The sequence below is a fragment of the Manis javanica genome, chromosome 11, assembly GCF_040802235.1.
Source record: "Manis javanica isolate MJ-LG chromosome 11, MJ_LKY, whole genome shotgun sequence".
Classification (NCBI taxonomy): domain Eukaryota; kingdom Metazoa; phylum Chordata; class Mammalia; order Pholidota; family Manidae; genus Manis; species Manis javanica.
Window position 1 is genome coordinate 60,171,936 of NC_133166.1, and position 18,989 is coordinate 60,190,924.

The 18,989-nt window shown below is 37.9% G+C and overlaps 1 protein-coding gene across 6 annotated transcripts in view; it reads right to left on the bottom strand.

The window, feature by feature from the left end:
- The window catches only part of LRRC4C (leucine rich repeat containing 4C), a 752,614-nt gene that overhangs the window by 497,900 nt on the left and 235,725 nt on the right, over window positions 1-18,989 (bottom strand). For all 6 annotated transcript variants that reach the window (XM_073216427.1, XM_073216432.1, XM_073216426.1 and 3 more), the window contains one exon: window positions 6,528-6,668. The gene's annotated coding sequence lies outside the window, so the exon portion shown is untranslated. The remainder of the gene's footprint in view (window positions 1-6,527; window positions 6,669-18,989) is intronic.

Sequence of the window (18,989 nt, forward strand, 5' to 3'; positions counted from 1 at the left end):
AGGCACATGAATGAAGTAAAAATATAAGTGAATATGTCCAGTTTAGAATCTGGTCCAGAAGTTCTATAATGAATGATAATTGTAGTTAAATTATCCTCAAGATTTTTTTTAGTTTACCCATACACTAAATTTCTTGACTTCAGAAGCAGTTCACCATCATGGGAGATGGGAAAGATTTTATAAACTCCAAGACTTAGTTCTTTGTCTTGTTGCTAAGAGAGTTCTTTGCCTAAGGCTTTCCTGTGCAGATTCTGGCCTTACACTGGCTAAGACTAAGGATTCTTCAAGACATGTTTAACAGCTCCCAGGGGCCAAAGTAGGGGGCTCTTGTTAAAGAGATTTCTTCTTCAATTTCAGGAAAATCCTCAAGGCCTGCCTTGGTTTTTACCTGCTATCAAAAGCATGGGAACTGCTAAGGAGGTGTTCCTACAACTGTTCTGCCTGTAGGTAACCTACCTGGAAAAAGTAATCATTTGTGATCATTACTGGAAAAAGACCCACCTCTTGTTTCCATCAAAATCAAGTCAGCTAATTAACAACAGGAAGTCGGGTGGTATGATTTCCTTTTGTCAGATCACATGAAAGCAAGTCAAGGGGTCTTACCAGTGGGGGACTGGAACCAGTTTGCACTTGCACGCAAGAGAATATTCTACACATCTTTTCCCACCTCTGTGTTCAATGACACCAACTGGTAAGTGAAATGGGCCATAGAGGGAGTATTTACACCACAGAAACAAGACAACAATACGTATGAGAGCTATTTTTTTCCTTAGAGAGCAGGTTTTCCAGCACACCACTGGTTCCACCTTGTTATTTCCAAGTGTATGAAACAAATAACCACTCATTCAACAGCTTGTTGTTTCTGTGCAAGGCACGCAGGACAGGCATTGCTCTCTGAAATAGAGGCATACTAGTCAGTGGGACAGAATGCTCGTCTCAAATTGTTTTACTGCCTTGAAATTTCTGGTTTACGGTTCAGCTTCTTAAACAGTAAATGTGCACTGTGAAACATTTTGCTTTATTGCAGAGATATTTCATTGTATTTGCAACACGAATATGGAGCTTTTAAAGGTGTAAAATGTGAGAAATCAAGCATGAGGAATTCCCATGATATTTAGCACATTTGTCACTGGAAAAAAAAACTAAGAAAATGGAATTAATGCAAATAATATGATCATTTACTTAGTGGGACAGGCAGGATAGGAGACTACAGACACGGACTGATTTTTCTTTCAAAAGGTGCTTCAAACATACCTAGAAACTTTTTAAATTATATTTGATAAGCCTGTACATGGCAAAAAGATGCAATTCCTTTGATTATGTTCTCTGTTTTGCTTACTATCACCTCTCAGCCCTGAACTAGGTCATGTGAAGGTGGCTCAGAAAAATGGGCCAAATCTTGTATTAAATGGTCAGAAAAACTACAAAATCACATTCAGGATGATGGCAATAAAAAGTACCTGTCACTCTCACACTTGTCTTTTTGAAGTCTTTAATTTTTTTATTAGCTTTTATATTTTGAGCGAGGCTTTGAGAATAAAAATGGATATTGAGGAATTTCCTATGGGATCTCAATTTCTCAGCCATTTCACACAAGTTCATTTAGTTTTATTCCTACCCTCTATTGTTTTACTTCAGGTTGGGGAGAAAAATTCTGAAATACAACTTTTTAGATCTGTCTTTTCCCATTAACTATTGACTCCATTTTGTTAGGCTCTTTTTGAAAAAGATGTGATGTTTCTTTAAGGGGTAAAGAGTCAAGCTTCTAAAAGGTACAGAGAAACAGATATGAGTTCAATCTTTATTTTTGCTTTCTAAACAAAAAATGAAAAAAGAAAACTACAATATTTTACATAGGTTATACCATATAATCTCTCTTACTTAAAAAATGATTAATATTTTGTTTTTAAGTTTCTCATTTCATTTTGTTTCTAATACCAAGTTATAGTTAAAAATATTTTAATTCTGAATGTAGTAACAGCACTAAAATAGATAATAATGCATGAGAAATTTTTAAACCTTAATTTATTTTGTGACCATTAAAACCCAAAAGATAGGATATTTTTCTGTTAATATATAATAGATTGTTTTCTATATTGCAGACTATACGTCACCCTGATTATTTCAATTTATGGCAACCACAAAGTTTAAATGACAGAGTTCTGCCGTAAGTTTCCAAATTTTTGGTGTGAGCTCTCGGTCTAAATTTTCTCTATAAGGAATCTATTAAATGAATTTCCATGAAACAAGGTATACCAAGCATAAATGTAGTCTAGTGCTATAATGTGCTATCCTTATTCTTATTCTTCACTGAAAATTGCATAAAGCAGAACTCACCCTACTTCAAATTGCACTCTTTCTATTTATTTTATAGCACTAGGCACTCAGAGATAGCTTTTCACCCAATGAATAAGCCTTTTAAGGTGCAGTCAACCAAACAGAAACCAGAATGCTATAAAAAAAAATATGATCCTGTAAATACTCATTATTTAGAAAGCCCCCTAAGTATACCCCAGTGTTATTAAATACACAAAGTCAAAGTTGATGTTCTCTTATTACCTATGATGTAAACCAAAAAGATCTCTTTTCATCTGCCTTCGATGAGCAGCACTTCCTGCTTTTGCCTTTCATTAAACATGGCTTGTTTCTGTCCCATCCGGGTCCTTACTGGTTTCTCTAAGCCTCTGGCATCCCCTGGCCCAGGAGTGAGGGGTCAGGAGGTTCAACATCTGTGATTCTGGTCATTTGTCAAGGACTTTTTATACTTGCAGATAAAGTATATCTACTTCCTTCCTTAGGTAACTGGAAAGCGACCATTTATGTAATTCCCAGGCAGATATACTTTATAATAAAGTATATGAAATTCAGAGCCCCTCCTTGGGCTATGTTTACAGGGAGAATTAACACCTACCCCTGAAGAACGGTAAGTTAAATCTTAGTAACATATACTGCTATTTTTATTTATTCATTGTAGTTATTTTTTCATGTGTGTAATAGTATGAGGGGCATTAATATTTGACTCACTGACCACCAGTCTAGATATATGGTCAACTATGAGGTGCTGGCATTTGGGCTCAGAGAATGTATGCTGAAACAGAGGGGACACTTGATCTTAAATATCTAAGAGCATATGTGTGAAGAACGATGCTCAGCTTCCTCTGCTTCTACCAAGGCAGAACTGTGAGCACCTCAGTTTATTTGTAGGGATAGGATTCACCTCAAGAATTCACTAACTTGGTAAAGAAATGTGAAATGTGAGGATACTTTATCTAGAAATGTTACAGAACTCCTTTTCTGTGGAACTTTTGGAAAATAGAAGATAGATTACTTCCCAGCAACTCAAAGTGTGCCTCTCCCTCTGCTAAACTCCTATAGGAAGTCACAGTGACTGTGACGACTAACATGCTACATCAGGCACCAGCAGCGGACAGAGAGGAACAAGACGCAACAGCTGTGCTCGGAGACCAAAGAGAGCTTTCCACCTATTACATTGTGGTTTGACAATCTTTCCATTTCAGCTGTTAGTGATTTTTAATAACTGATAGTTTTATAAACACACACACACACTACATGATATATATACCCTACTCAGTGCCTACAATATTATTTAACATACAGGAGATAATTAATTAGATTAGTTCATTTGGTAATTATTTTAAAGCCCCTACTGTGTAGCAAGCAATCCATCTTAAAGCCAGCTCAAAGAGATGATAGTTAAAAAAAGAGCAACCGGAGGGACTCTTGTGGAGATGGAAATGCTCTTGACAGTACTAATATCAATATCCTCATTATGTTACTGTCCTGCAGTTTTGTAAAATATTATCATTAGTGGGGAAGGAGGAAAGGGTACACATGGGATCTCTCTGTGTTATTTCTTAAAACTTCATATTAATGTACAGTTGTTTTATAGTAAAAAGCTTAATTAAAATTAAAAATCAGTCATCAACAATATCACATCTATGTATTTTATATCTGGACTACATAACAATCCAATGAATGCCTTTTGCTGATTTTAAGGAAAACTATCCACTTTATAGCCCAGGTGCCTAAGTGGCCACAGTTTCTATTATTCTTGTTGTTGAATTACTATCTTCCAGTTCAAATACATCTTCCTCTCTTTTGCTTTGAGACACTGGGCCTGCCTGGGTCTCTGCAAAGCACATTTCCCTTGCCATCCAGCTCCCTGTTTCTGCCAGTAAATGGAGCTAGAGGGAGACTGGAAAGTTCAAAGGGGAAGAAGAGCCATTTCCTTGTCCTAACTGGGTCACCCTGTACAGCTCCTGCTTCCATTTTGCATTTTTTCCCCTATACTCCTATAAAGAGTCTCATTGCTCCCCTCTCCAAGTGAAAAAAAAGCATTAGCTGCCTGGTACCTCTCCAAGATGTAGTCCCTGCCAGTGGATCCCTTTCTAGGTTCTTTCTTCAGGTTATAATATTGGCCAGGCATCTCTCCCAAAATTCTGAGTCCCAGCTCTACCTAGGCCCTAATCTGAGCTCCCAGGGAACTTGCATCAGCCAGCAGATGTAACTCTTCTTACAGACATGAATCCCAGCAATGTGAGATCTCCCAGGAATTTCTGAAGTTCCTCTACCTTTCATAGTACACTCCTACCCAAGACTCCTGAATTCTAATTCTTCAAAGCCCCCACCCAGTATCCTACATTTAAACCATCTTAAACTCTTGATACTGTCCCTGAACCCAGGGTGGTCACTTCCTGACGTTATGACCCCTGTGATTCATCAGTGTCTCCTTTGCCTTTCCAATTCTCCAATATCTGGTTAATAATTCTTAAATTAAATTGTATCCATTAAAATAACTAGTGTGGTTTCTGTTTCCTGAGGGTAACCTAATAGATACCAGTAGTTAGTATCAGGTTTAAAGGTGAATAAAGTGAAAGTGGCTAGAGAGGTCATGAGAGGCCATGACCAAAGGAAAATTATGGCTGAGAAAATCAGTCAGAGGCAGAGTGGGAGAGAAAGAGCAGAACAGAAGTTCAGGGAAAGGTAGAGTTGCAAAGAGGTAAGTTCCTTATCATGAGAATGGCACAAACATATAAGAATGTTTTTTTTCCTTTTTCCTTGCTTTCAAATTTTCTTTCAGTTTCAGCCCACAAAAGAATGATTCTCTTTTCCCTTACATGATTATTTCTATCCACAAAAGAGCTTAACTAAAAGAAAACAACATTCCTCTTTCTGAATAGATAGAAGGACTAAGATTGAAGGCAAATAAAAGGGACAATCATACATATCTTAAGAAAAAAAAACTCATGAGCTTCAATTTTTTTTCTCTTCCTCTTAAATGCTAGTACTTTGTTACCATTGCCTCCTCACCTTTAGAGAAATGCATCACATACCGCAAAACACCTCCACATCTATGCTCATATGTGACTCAAAACAAAGTGTTCTCCCTGAACATAGATAATGTCTTCTATTTAGCTTCATTTACATAATGTGATGGAGCAGATGCAAGGAAGAATAGCTAGCTGTCTTCCAGGAAGCTCTTGAGTTATGAATTCAGGACAGATAGAATACAACACAGGGAGAGCTAAATAGTAATAGGAAGATGTATGAGCAATTTCTCCTGCCATGGTTCCAGTTTATTGTAACATTTCTATTCCCCCCTTAAAACAGTATGAATGATTCAAATAAGTATTTGCCAATCAACATGGCAAAGATAAATGTCTCTCTTTCCACAGATGGAGCTAATGCCTCTATAGTTTGATATATTTCTTTTTCTCCTCAAAACAGTGAAATGCCATTCATGAATGACCAGATTACTTCTACTTCATAGAATTGGACAGCTCCTAGTGCTCGGCTCAAGTAGCCTTCACCTTTGGTCTGACAGCATTTAGCTTCAGAGGATGCCATGCTCACAGCTCACAAACTACCGCTTGTATGATTTACTTGGACTTTCATTCTTCCCCATGGGTTCATTCAGACAAGTCCAACTTTCCCAACTGAAAATATTTCCCAACAGAACATATAGTCCAACAGAAAATATTTTCATGCTGTCACCACATCAAACCTTCCAACTGTATGAGATTTTCAAAGGGAGAACAAAAAGCCACTATCTTTCCCAAACACTTTGCTCCATATTAATGAGCTAACTGCTGTCCCAGTTTCAAAAAAGCAAGGGGTGCACGTCACCATTTGTGCTGTTTCATTCCGAATCCTGGGCAGGTCTATCTGCCACTCTTTCAACTCCCGGGACCATGCCAAGGAACATCTGTTCAAGGAACAGTTGGTTTGACTCCCGCCTCTTCACAAAAATCACTACCAGTAAGTTTTATGAGATGGGCACGTTTTTCCTGATTCCTCTTTTTGTAACTGATGGAAGCCCAAATGAATGAGATGAAAGGGCCAGATATTTGGCCACATGTCAGCACCCACACACATACACTGGGGAGGGAGGAGAAGCTGCCAGCTGTACCAAAGGGATATTATAATCAGATGCAATGGAATTAATAACCCCACAGTCCATGAATCTTTGAAGAAGTCAAATGGCATGAATTATACTTCTCACTTACCTGTAGCAAATAGTCCGTCCATGGACCAGTTTTCATGTCTGTAAAGCTTGAATGCAGTGAATATACTGACACTCCAAAGTAGTTTCAGGATGTTTCCATATTGTTAGTATGCATGGGCTATCTCTGCTCTTTGAGTCACTCCTATATAAAACAGAATAAAAGGATATACTTAGGAGTATATAATCCTCAATAAATGCTGGTTGATAGAGAGTTTAATACTTATAACTCACACTAAAAAAATAATTGACCATTCTTATGACTTGTATACTAGCAAGTTATGGTAAGAAAAATGTTCTCCTTTAAAAACTATATTGCATATTAATGTGGTTTTGTACCTATAATTATACCTAGTAGAAGTCCAGGGGAATGGAAAAGCATAATAAGAGTTTATTGATTAGAGACTCAATATAACAGATTTGACTAAAATGTGCTTGTCATTGCATGCCCTGGGACAGTGGAAATGAATTGAACATTTGAGAAGCCACCATGGGCCTGGGGCTCCCCTAGTTGCTTTTATATATATCATTGTTTTCAGGCAGTAACCTTCCAAGCAATTACTACCTGTAGCTCTCTGTATAGCACGTGTTTTTATTAACGTCATTCCTCAGATCATGGAGGCAAGACGTAGAAGTATGGGACATCAGTTTTTAAGAGCAGCTAAGTTGAATTCACTGCTTTTAACCTTTCCTTACTCAAGAGTGGGAGAGGATAATAGATTGTTCTTTTACTTAAATAATTAAATACATTGAATCTGTCTTTAGACAAAAGAAAAAGATTGACTTGGGCATCGGGGCATGGTAAACTCTAAGCAAAGAATGGAAATAAATTTCATGTCGTGATGTATCATTTCATAATATGATCAAATTCCTTAGACGCATAATTTTTCTTTCCCTCATCACAGTTCTTTTGGCCTGAAATTTCCCATCTATTTTGGACACATTGAAATCTTTTAACTAAATTCAACAAAAACATTTCATGACATTACTTATTTAATACTTTCTTATATTAACTGGTTCATGTTACAAAACTATCAGCCATAGTGGTTCTATCCTTCCAACCTATAAGGAGCATTATGACAGAACAAAGCATCCCACAGGCCTTCTCTTTTTGTTCCAGGAACTAGCCATCCACAGAAAACCTTCCTCTTTTAAAATATTCTCAAACCGAGCACTTGCCCCTTTATAGCCAACCAAGAACTACTGAATTTGCCAACTAGAAAGTCTCCCCAGCTTTCTCAAATCCCATCTTAATAAAACAATTGCCAAATAGATATGATCTCAGTATTTTCTCCTTTTACTCCATCAAACTTACTCCCCTTTCCCACACCTCTGAATCTTTGCTTAAACAAAAGTGATGTTTTATGAATCAAATTTATGAATAAACAGATTTTGTTATTGCGCATTTTCATTGTGTGTTAGTCTGGGAATTCCTTTTAGGATAATATTTTTCTCTAAAGAGAAATGTCTAAATTTGTTTGGCGATTGGCAGACTCTTCTTAGTACCTAAACAAAAACATAGTAGAGCTTATAGTTAAAAGGGGAAGGGACTGAATTACATGGAGGGATGAATACCAAACTTAAGGAATAAATTAAGTAAATTTTAGAATTGCAATTCTGATCAATTTATAAAGTATCAATCTATTTCATTGCCTCTATTTGACACAACTTTTTAAAATAACAATTTATTAGAGGGCAGCTAAATACTAGGTACCACTAAATGATTCACATTATTACCTTATTTATATGAAGAAAATGTGTGCCTCAATGGAAAAATGATATGTTATTTGTAGCACACCTTTCGGGTTACATGATTCTAATTCTAAAGAAGAATTCTACAGAATTTACCCAACTTTGTAAAATATAAATAACTATAAGCAGTACAAAATAATTCTTCTTTGTAGACAAGCACATTTTATCCTGTACAGAAGAGGTTCAATTGATTTGCATCTTCACTGTGAAAGAACCTAGTTTTACCTTCATTTACACATATAGACCAATATTCCTGGTCAATAAATGTGTCTTCATTTTGGATCTTTCTTTTAACTAGTTATAACACTCCTGGTTCTCTCACTGACTAAAGAGGTATGCTAAATCTTTAACACCTGTTCATTTTGTATCTATATGAGAGTATTGATTTTGTCCTTTTTGAGTTTATCTTTTACCATTCTTTACAACAATGTTGTGCAGGATAGATACTGTTGAGCCAAGGACTTGAGTCAACAGGGTCCCATGACTTGCCTGAGGGCCACAAACATCCATGGGGCATTCCTGATGGGCACTGCACTACCAGCCTGGGGGTGCAGAGCTGAACAAGGCTATCTCCATTCTTAAGATCAAGAAGACCCAAGTAAATCTTTATAGCCGGTGGTCTATATGTGAGGCAGAAACTGAAGCCCAGATAGTGCAGTTGGATATTGTGCGCGGCCTCCCTTTTTGATATATTCAACATAGCTCACAGTATCACTTAAGTAGGCAATAAACATATAAAATTATAATATTAAAGTAGAAGGAGAAATTAATTCATAGATATCCAGGAACTAAATGCATTTTATAAATCCTCACTATCCAAAATTCACCACTTTTTATATGAAATACTGAACATTCAGTATTACACCCTTCACTATCTGAACTCATTCTATAAACTCAATAACTAAATTCAGGAATCAAGTACATTTGTATAGGAAAAGATACTCAATTGCTATATTTTAATACTCAAAGTCACCTTGTGAAGTCATCATTTCCATTCTTACAGATAAGAAAAATGAGGCGCAGAGAAAGTGATGTTAAAAAAAATTCATGACACTTTAGAATAGAAAGAGATAGTAAGATCACACAGCCCTATGTCCTCATTTTACAGATAGAAAATTAGAGCTCAGGGGAAGAGAGTGATTCCCTTAAATTTCTTACCCACGTAGGAGCAGGGTCTTCTTCAACATCCATTGTTTTTACTTTTTATTGCACATTTCCACTTACCTGGGAATAGGAATGTGAGAGAAAGGGCTACATATCCATTAAGATCAGGAAGAAAAAAGGGACAAATTACTAAAACTTGATCCAGACTATCAGAAGGCCCCAGGGTTTCTTTCAAACCTCAGTTACCTGGTTATTTATTCATCCTTCCAATCAGAGGTTTTCTGTCTGAATTCATTTCCCCTTCTACTTTAATATTATAATTTTATATGTTTATTGCCTACTTAAGCAATACCATGAACTATGTTCAATATTTCAAAAAGGGAGGCCGCCTGCAATATCCAACTGCACCATATGGGCTTCAGTTTCTGCCTCATGCACAGCCATCCTGCAAAGCCACCTCTCCATGGCTTTAGCACACTTCACCCTGCATCTCCATACACAGACCAACTGTGATAATCTTGAGCCTCACAAAGGGTGCTGGGAAATGTGAGTCCTGTGGCCCCTCTGCCTCACAGGAGTTGTAGTTTTTTCCCCACTCCTTTCACTAGTGGCTTGTGAGGGTGTCACCTCACCAGACCTTTGGCTTTCCTAGACTTTTGGGTCTGGCTCACTTTTAGTTTTGAACCAGATGGAAAACAAGTAATAGAGAACCTTGCAAGAGTCTGGAAATTACAGGGTTGATGATACAGGAAGCCACTACTCACTGAAGATGAATATGATTCAAGATGGTGGTGTGAGAGATGAGACAGAGAACTCCTCCCAAAACCACATATAATACGAAAATATAGTTAATGCAACTAATCCTAAAAGAGCAACAGGAAAGAAGGCTGCACCAGAATGCATACACCTGGAGAACAGAGACCTCATGAAACAGGACAGCAACACAGCTCCCCGGTTACCCCTGACATCACTACAGGGGCTGAGCAGCTCCAGAGAATAGAGCTTCTGGGCACTAGAGGGCACCACATAGAAATATGAAACATCAAAGGAACTTGGTTAAAAAAAAAACTCAGAAAAACACAGTAAAAGGGCCAAGTGAAACTGAACTCACCAATCTTGCTGAAAGAGAGTTCAAAATAAAAATCATAAACATGTTCATGGAGGTACAGAAAAATATTCAAAACTCAGGGACGAATTTAGGACAGAGATTCAATCATTGAGAAATTCCATATCTGAAATGCAACATACAAATGGAGGGATTTAAAAGCAGAGTAGATGTAGTAAGAGAAACAATAAATGAAATAGAAATTAGAGAAGAGGAATACAAAGAAGGTGAGGCACAGAGAGAAAAAAGGATCTTTAATGAAAGAATATTGAGAGAATATGAGAATGAAAGAATATTGAGGGAGGCAGAGCCAAGATGGTGGCGTGAGTAGAGCAGCGGAAATCTCCTCCCAAAACCACATATATCTATGAAAATATAACAAAGACAACTCTTACTAAAATAGAGACCAGAGGACACAGGAAAACATCCAGACCAAATCCACACCTGCGAGAACCCAGCACCTCGCAAAGGGGGTAAAATACAAGCCTCAGCCCCACGGGACCCAAGCACGCATCCCCTCAACTCCCTGCGGGAGGACAGGAGTCAGAGCGGGGAAGGAGAGGGAACCCAGGACTGCTGAACGCCCAGCCCCAGCCATCCACACCAGAGTGCAGACACAGTGCATGCACAGGGCCCTGGATACTAGGGAAACAGGGCAGCAGGACCAGTGAGCAGGTGCCTGAGGCCGGCACGGGAGAACAAAGAAACAGGAGAGGCCATTTTCTTTTTTTTTTTTTTTTTTGGCGAATGCTTTTTGGAACTCTTAAAGGGACAGGGACCCTAATACTAAGGAAACAGGGCAGCAAAACCAGTGAGTGGGTGCCCGAGGCTGGCACCTGAGGACAAAGAAAAGTGAGCAGTATTTGTCTTTGTTTGTTTCTTTGTTTTTAATTATTTATTTATTTTTTTATTGTTGCTGTTGTTGTTGTTTTGGTTTGGTGAGTACTTTTTGGATGTCTTAAAGGGGCAGGGCAGGACACTTGGTCCAGAGGTAGGGAATCTGGGGATCTCTGGGTACTCTAACCCCCTGGGCAGCAGGGAGCACGGAGGCCCCTTATGGAGATCAATAGCCTCCCGGATGCTCCCCTCCAATGGGACTCCACTATTTTGGAGCAGCAGCCCGAGCCAGGCCATGCCCAGAGCAACAGCAGAGATAAACTCCATAGCAGCCGGGAAGGAAGCAGAAGCCCTGTCTGCGCACAGCTGCCCAGCACAAGACACTAGAGGTCGCTGTTCTCCCAGGAGAGGAAGGCCACAAACCAACAAGAAGGAAAGTTCTTCCAGCCATCACTCGTGCCAGCTCTGCAAACTATCTCTATCACCATGAAAAGGCAAAACTACAGGCAGACAAAGATCACAGAGTCAACACCTGAGAAGGAGACAGACCAAACCAGTCTTACTGAAAAATAATTCAAAATAAAAATCATGAACATGCTGACAGAGATGCAGAGAAAAATGCAAGAGCAATGGGATGAAGTCCGGAGGGAGATCACAGATGCCAGGATGGAGATTACAGAAGTGAAACAACCCTGGAAGGATTTATAAGCAGAATGGAAAACATGCAAGAGGCCATTGAAGGAATGGAAATGAGAAAACAGGAACACATAGAAGCTGATATAGAAAGAGATAAAAGGATCTCCAGGAATGAAACAATACTAAGAGAACTGTGTAACCAATCCAAAAGGAACAATATCTGTATTATAGGTGTACCAGAAGAAGAAAGAGGAAAAGGGATAGAAAGTGTCTTTGAAGAAATAATTGCTGAAAACTTCCCCAAACTGGGGGTGGAAATAATCGAACAGACCACGGAAATACACAGAACCCCCAACAGAAAGGATCCAAGGAGGACAACACCAAGACACATAATAATTAAAATGGCAAAGATCAAGGACAAGGAAAGAGTGTAAAAGGCAGCTAGAGAGAAAAAGGTCACCTATAAAGGAAAACCCATCAGGCTAACATCAGACTTCTCGAAAGAAACCCTACAGGCCAGAAGAGAATGGCATGATATACTTAATGCAAAGAAACAGAAGGGCCTTGAACCAAGGATACTGTATCCAGCATGACTATCATTTAAATATGATGGCGGGATTAAACAATTCCCAGACAAACATAAGCTGAGGGAATTTGCGACCCACAAACCACCTATACAGGGCATCTTACAGGGACTGTTCTAGATGGGAGCACTCCTAAAAAGAGAACAGAACAAAACACCCAACATATGAAGAAAGGAGGAGAAGGAATAAGAAGGGAGAGAAGAAAAGAATCTCCAGACAGTGTATATAACAGCTCAATAAGTGAGCTAAGTTAGGCACTAAGATACTAAAGAGGCTAACTTTGAACCTTTGGTAACCAAGAATTTAAAGCCTGAAATGGCAATAAGTACATATCTCTCAATAGTCACTCTAAACGTAAATGGACATAATGCACCAATCAAAAGACACAGAGTAATAGAATGGATAAAAAAGCAAGATCCATCTATATGCTGCTTACAAGAAACTCAGCTCAAACCCAAACACATGCACAGAATAAAAGTCAAGGGATGGAAAAACACACTTCAGACAAACAACAGAGAGAAGAAAGCAGGGGTTGCAGTACTAATAGCAGACAAAATAGACTTCAAAACAAAGAAAGTAACAAGAGATAAAGAAGGACATTACATAATGATAAAGGGCTCAGTTCAACAAGAGGATATAACTATTCTAAATATATATGCACCCAACACATGAGCACCAGCATAGGTGAAACAAATACTGACAGAACTAAAGGGGGAAATAGACTGCAATACATACATTTTAGGAGACTTCAACACACCACTCACCCCAAAGGATAGATCCACTGGGCAGAAAATAAGTAAGGACACAGAGGCACTGAACAACACAGTAGAACAGATGGACCTAATAGACATCTATAGAACACTACATCCAAAAGCAACAGGATATATATTCTTCTCAAGTGCACATGGAACATTCTAAAGAATAGACCACATACTCGCCCACAAAAAGAGACTCAGTAAATTCCAAAATATTGAAATTATACCAACCAACGTTTCAGAACACAAGGGTATAAAACTAGAAATAAATTCTACAAAGAAAACAAAAAGGCTCACAAACACATGGAGGCTTAATAACATGCTCCTAAATAATCAATGGATCAACGAACAAATTAAAAAAGAGATCAAAGAATATATGGAAACAAATGACAACAACACAAAGCCCCAAATTCTGTGGGACACAACGAAAGCAGTCTTAAGAGGTACGTATACAGCAATCCAGGAACACTTGAAGAAGGAAGAACAATCCCAAATGAATAGTCTAACATCACAATTATCGAAACTGGAAAAAGAAGAACAAATGAGCCCTAAAGTCAGCAGAAGGAGGGACATAATAAAGATCAGTGAAGAAATAAACAAAATTGAGAAGAATAAAACAATAGCAAAAATCAACAAAACCAAGAGCTGGTTCTTTGAGAAAATAAACAAAATAGATAAGCCTCTAGCCAAACTTATTAAGAGAAAAAGAGAATCAACACAAATCAACAGAATCAGAAATGAGAATGGAAAAATCACAACAGTCTCCACAGAAATACAAAGAATTATTAAAGACTACTATGAGAAACTATATGCCAACAAGCTGGAAAAACCTAGAAGAAATGGACAACTTCCTAGAAAAAATACAACCTCCCAAGACTGACCAAGGAAGAAACACAAAAGCTAAACAAACCAATTACAATCAAAGAAATTGAAACGGTAATCAAAAAACTACCAGAGAACAAAACCGCTGTGCCGGACTGATTTACCTCAGAATTTTATCAGACACACTGAGAAGAAATAATACCCATTCTCCTTAAAGTTTTCCAAAAAATAGAAGAGGAGGGAATACTCCCAAACTCATTCTATGAAGCCAACATCACCCTAATACCAGAACCAGGCAAAGACCCCACCAAAAAAGATAATTACAGACCAATATCCCTGATGAATGTAGATGCCAAAATACTCGATAAAATATTAGCAAACAGAATTCAAAAGTATATCAAAAGGATCATACACCATGACCAAGAGGGATTCATGCCAGGAATGCAAGGATGGTACAACATTCGAAAATCTATCAACATCATCCACCACATCAACAAAAAGAAGGACAAAAACCACATGATCATCTCCATAGATGCTGAAAAAGCATTCAACAAATTTCAACATCCATTCATGATAAAAACTCTCAGCAAAATGGGTACAGAGGGCAAGTACCTCAAAATAATAAAGGCCATACATGATAAAACCACAGCCAACATTATACTGAACAGCGAGAAGCTGAAAGCTTTTCCTCTGAGATCGGGAACTAGACAGGGATGCCCACTCTCCCCACTGTAATATAACATAGTACTGGAGGTTCTAGACACAGCAATCAGACAAAACAAAGAAACACAAGGAATCCAGATAGGTAAAGAAGAAGTTAAACTGTCACTATTTGCAGATGATATGATATTGTACATAAAAAACCCTAAAGACTCCACTCCAAAACTACTAGAACTGATATCAGAATACAGCAAAGTTGCAGGATACAAAATTAACACACAGACATCTGTGGCTTTCCTATACACTAACAATGAAACAATGGAAAGAGAAATCAGGAAAACAATTCCATTCACAATTGCATCAAAAAGAATAAAATACCTAGGAATAAACCTAACCAAAGAAGTGAAAGACCTATACCCTGAAAACTACAAGTCACTCTTAAGAGCAATTAAAGGGGACACTAACAAATGGAAACTCATCCCATGCTCATGGATAGAAAAAATTAATAACATGAAAATGGCCATCCTGCCCAAGGCAATATACAGATTTGATGCAATCCCTATCAAATTACCAGCAACATTCTTCAATGACCTGGAACAAATAATTCAAAAATTCATATGGAAACATCAAAGACCCCAAATAGCCAAAGCAATCCTGAGAAAGAAGAATGAAGTAGAGGGGATCTCACTCCCCAACTTCAAGCTATACTACAAAGCCATAGTAATCAAGACAATTTGGTATTGGCACAAGAACAGAGCCACAGACCAGTGGAACAGATTAGAGACTCCAGACATTAACCCAAACATATATGCTCAATTAATATTTGATAAAGGAGCCATGAACATACAATGGCAAAATGACAGTCTCTTCATCAGATGGTGCTGGCAAAACTGGATAGCTACATGTAGGAGAATGAAACTGGACCATTGTCTAACCCCATACACGAAAGTAAATTCAAAATGGATCAAAGACCTGAAGGTAAGTCATGAAACCATAAAACTCTTAGAAAAAAACATAGCAAAAATCACTTGGATGTGAACATTAGCAACTTCTTCTTGAACATATCTCCCCGGGCAAGGAAAACAACAGCAAAAATAAACAAGTGGGACTACATTAAGCTGAAAAGCTTCTGTACAGCAAAAGACACCATCAATAGAACAAAAAGGAACCCCACAGTATGGGACAATATATTTGAAAATGATAGATCCAATAAGGGCTTGACGTCCAAAATATATAAAGAGCTCACCCACCTCAGCAAACAAAAAACAAACAATCCACTTAAAAAATGGGCAGAGGAATTGAACAGACATTACTCCTAAAAGAAATATAGATGGCCAACAGACACATGAAAAGATGCTCCACATCGCTAATTATCAGAGAAATGCAAATTATAACTACAATGAGATATCACCTCAAACCAGTAAGGATGTCTACCATCCAAAAGACAAACAACAACAAATGTTGGAGAGGCTATGGAGAAAGGGGAACCCTCCTACACTGCTGGTGGGAATGTAAGTTAGTTCAACCATTGTGGAAAGCAGTATGGAGGTTCCTCAAAATGCTCAAAATAAACTTACCATTTGACCCAGGAATTCCACTCCTAGGAATTTACCCTAAGAACACAGCACTCAAGTTTGAGAAAGACAGATGCACCCCTATGTTTATCGCAGCACTATTTACAATAGCCACGAATTGGAAGCAACCTAAGTGTCCATCAGTAGATGATTGGATAAAGAAAATGTGGTACATATACACAATGGAATATTACTCAGCCATAAGAAGAAAACAAATCCTACCATTTGCAGCAACATGGATGGAGCTAGAGGGTATTATGCTCAGTGAAATAAGCCAAGCAGAGAAAGAGAAATACCAAATGATATCATTCATCTGTGGAGTATAAGAACAAAGGAAAAACTGAAAGAATAAAACAGCAGCAGAATCACAGAACCCAAGAATGGACTAACAGATACCAAAGGGAAAGGGACTGGGGAGGATGGGTGGGTAGCGAGGGATAAGGTGGGGGAAGATGAAGGGGTTATTAAGATTTGCATGCATAAAGGGGGGTGGGAGAAAGGGGAGGGCTGTACAACACAGGGAAGACAAGTAGTGATTCTACAGCATTTTGCTATGCTGATGGACAGTGACTGTAAAGGGGTTTATAGGGGGGACCTGGTATAGGGGATAGCCTAGTAAACATAATATTCTTCATGTAGTTGTAGATTAATGATACAAAAAAAAAAGAAAGGGGGATTACTCCCTGGTAGGATAAAACTAACTGTAAATCAACAATTAATGCATGCTTTAAATATCCTTAATTTTGATCATTTAAAGGGTGTCAGATGATCAGCTGTGGAAGTACATTTTTTTCTGATAATATTCTTTTCTCTTAAAAAAAAACAGTTCCTGTGTGGTGACCTCTAATAAGTTCTTCACAATGGTATAAAGGGCATATCAAACTGTGGGCGAAGGGGCTGTTTGTGTTTATACAGAGGATCAAAGCCCAATTTGGCTACCCAGAAAATGAAATAAGATACGATATGAAGAAGAAGTTCCAACATCAGCATACTCTGGAAGAGTCATTCCAGAAGATGATCATCATAAACATCAACAAAGACCCTGGTGCTGTTGCAGTTGTACTTGCATTCATCCCACTGGTTCCTGGAATTGCCACTGGAATGAAGAAGGAGATATCTAAGCTAGTCTGTGCATACAGTAAAATAACAAATTTGACTGGATCTATACTGTTGGAACTCAACCAAGAATTAGGAGAAGTGCAAGTTGCAGTGCTCCAAAGTCTTGAGACTACAGACTATCTACTGTTAAAAGAACATATGGGATGTGAAAAGTTCCCAGGAATGTGTTTTTTTAAATTGTCTGATTTTTCTCAAACTATTCAAATTCAGTCAGACAATATCCATCATATCATAGATAAGTTCTCACAAATGCTTAGGGTGTCTAACTGGTTTTCTTGGATTCACTGGAGATGGCTGGTAACTGTAGGTATGCTTTGGTTATGTAACTGTATTCCTATTATGTTAATGTGTGTGAACAATTTTATTAGTAGTTTAAAACCTATGCAATCTTAAGTTACTCTACAAGAAGATATGTCAAAGAAATAACAAATCTTCCTATGTTTTCTTCCATCTGCTACTTCTATAGCTTTTCTTCTTCCTTCCTAATTACAACCCTTAAATAGAATTCATGCCTCATATTGAATTTACCGAGTATCATAATTCTTCCAAGTGGTAAAGATACCTCAAGACAAATGCTGGGCACAAAACCCACCGGGCATAAATCTGCAAAGAAGTAAAAAGCTAACCTTTTCAAACAATATGGCTTCTCTCTCACTTACCAACTTAACATTTCCCTGTATGGCCCCGGAAGATGACTGGTTAGCCAGAGACGGGTAAGATTTCTCAAGGGAGGAACAACCTAAGACAGGCACAGTCGTGGGGGGGCCATCAGGTGAGAAATTGAGGATCAATAGAGGTGAGGCTTAGAACCTCATCCCCCCTGTTTTGAGAGAATTCTTCTGCATCCGTGGATGTTTTGTTGCCCCTGTCTAGCTTGGATTAATACTTAGCCTATAGGCACACACCTGATCATCTACATATGCTTTCTTACAGCACTAAACTATGTTTTCTACCTTTATCTTACATCTACCTACCACTTCAGCATTTTATTAAAATAAATAAATAAATAATAATAATAAGGGATAAATATGGGATTCACATATAAATCAAGTATAAAAATCAAATGAATATTCATGTCTGACCTGTTTGTTTATAGTTCATAATGAGTGATCAAAACCAAAAGTATCTGTGATGACTGCCCTTGTACTGTTCACCATGTAAGAACTTATTCACTATGTATTCACTATGTAAGAATTACAGCAAATGGCATGTAAGAACTTGTTCGTTATGCTTCAGAAGATCAGAGAGTGATGAGAATTAGGCTTGGGGTTGATTAAGGATTGTACATTGAATTCCCTGTACAGAATTTTATTGTTGTTAACTGTTAACAACCATTTGATCAATAAATATGAGAGATGCCCTCTCAAACAATAAATAAATAAATAAAATAATAACAGGGAAAAAAAAAGAAAGTACATTGAGAGAACTGTGTGACCAATCCAAATGGAACAATATTCACATTATAGGGGTACCAGAAGAAGAAGAGAGAGAAAAAGGGATAGAAAGTGACTTTGAGGA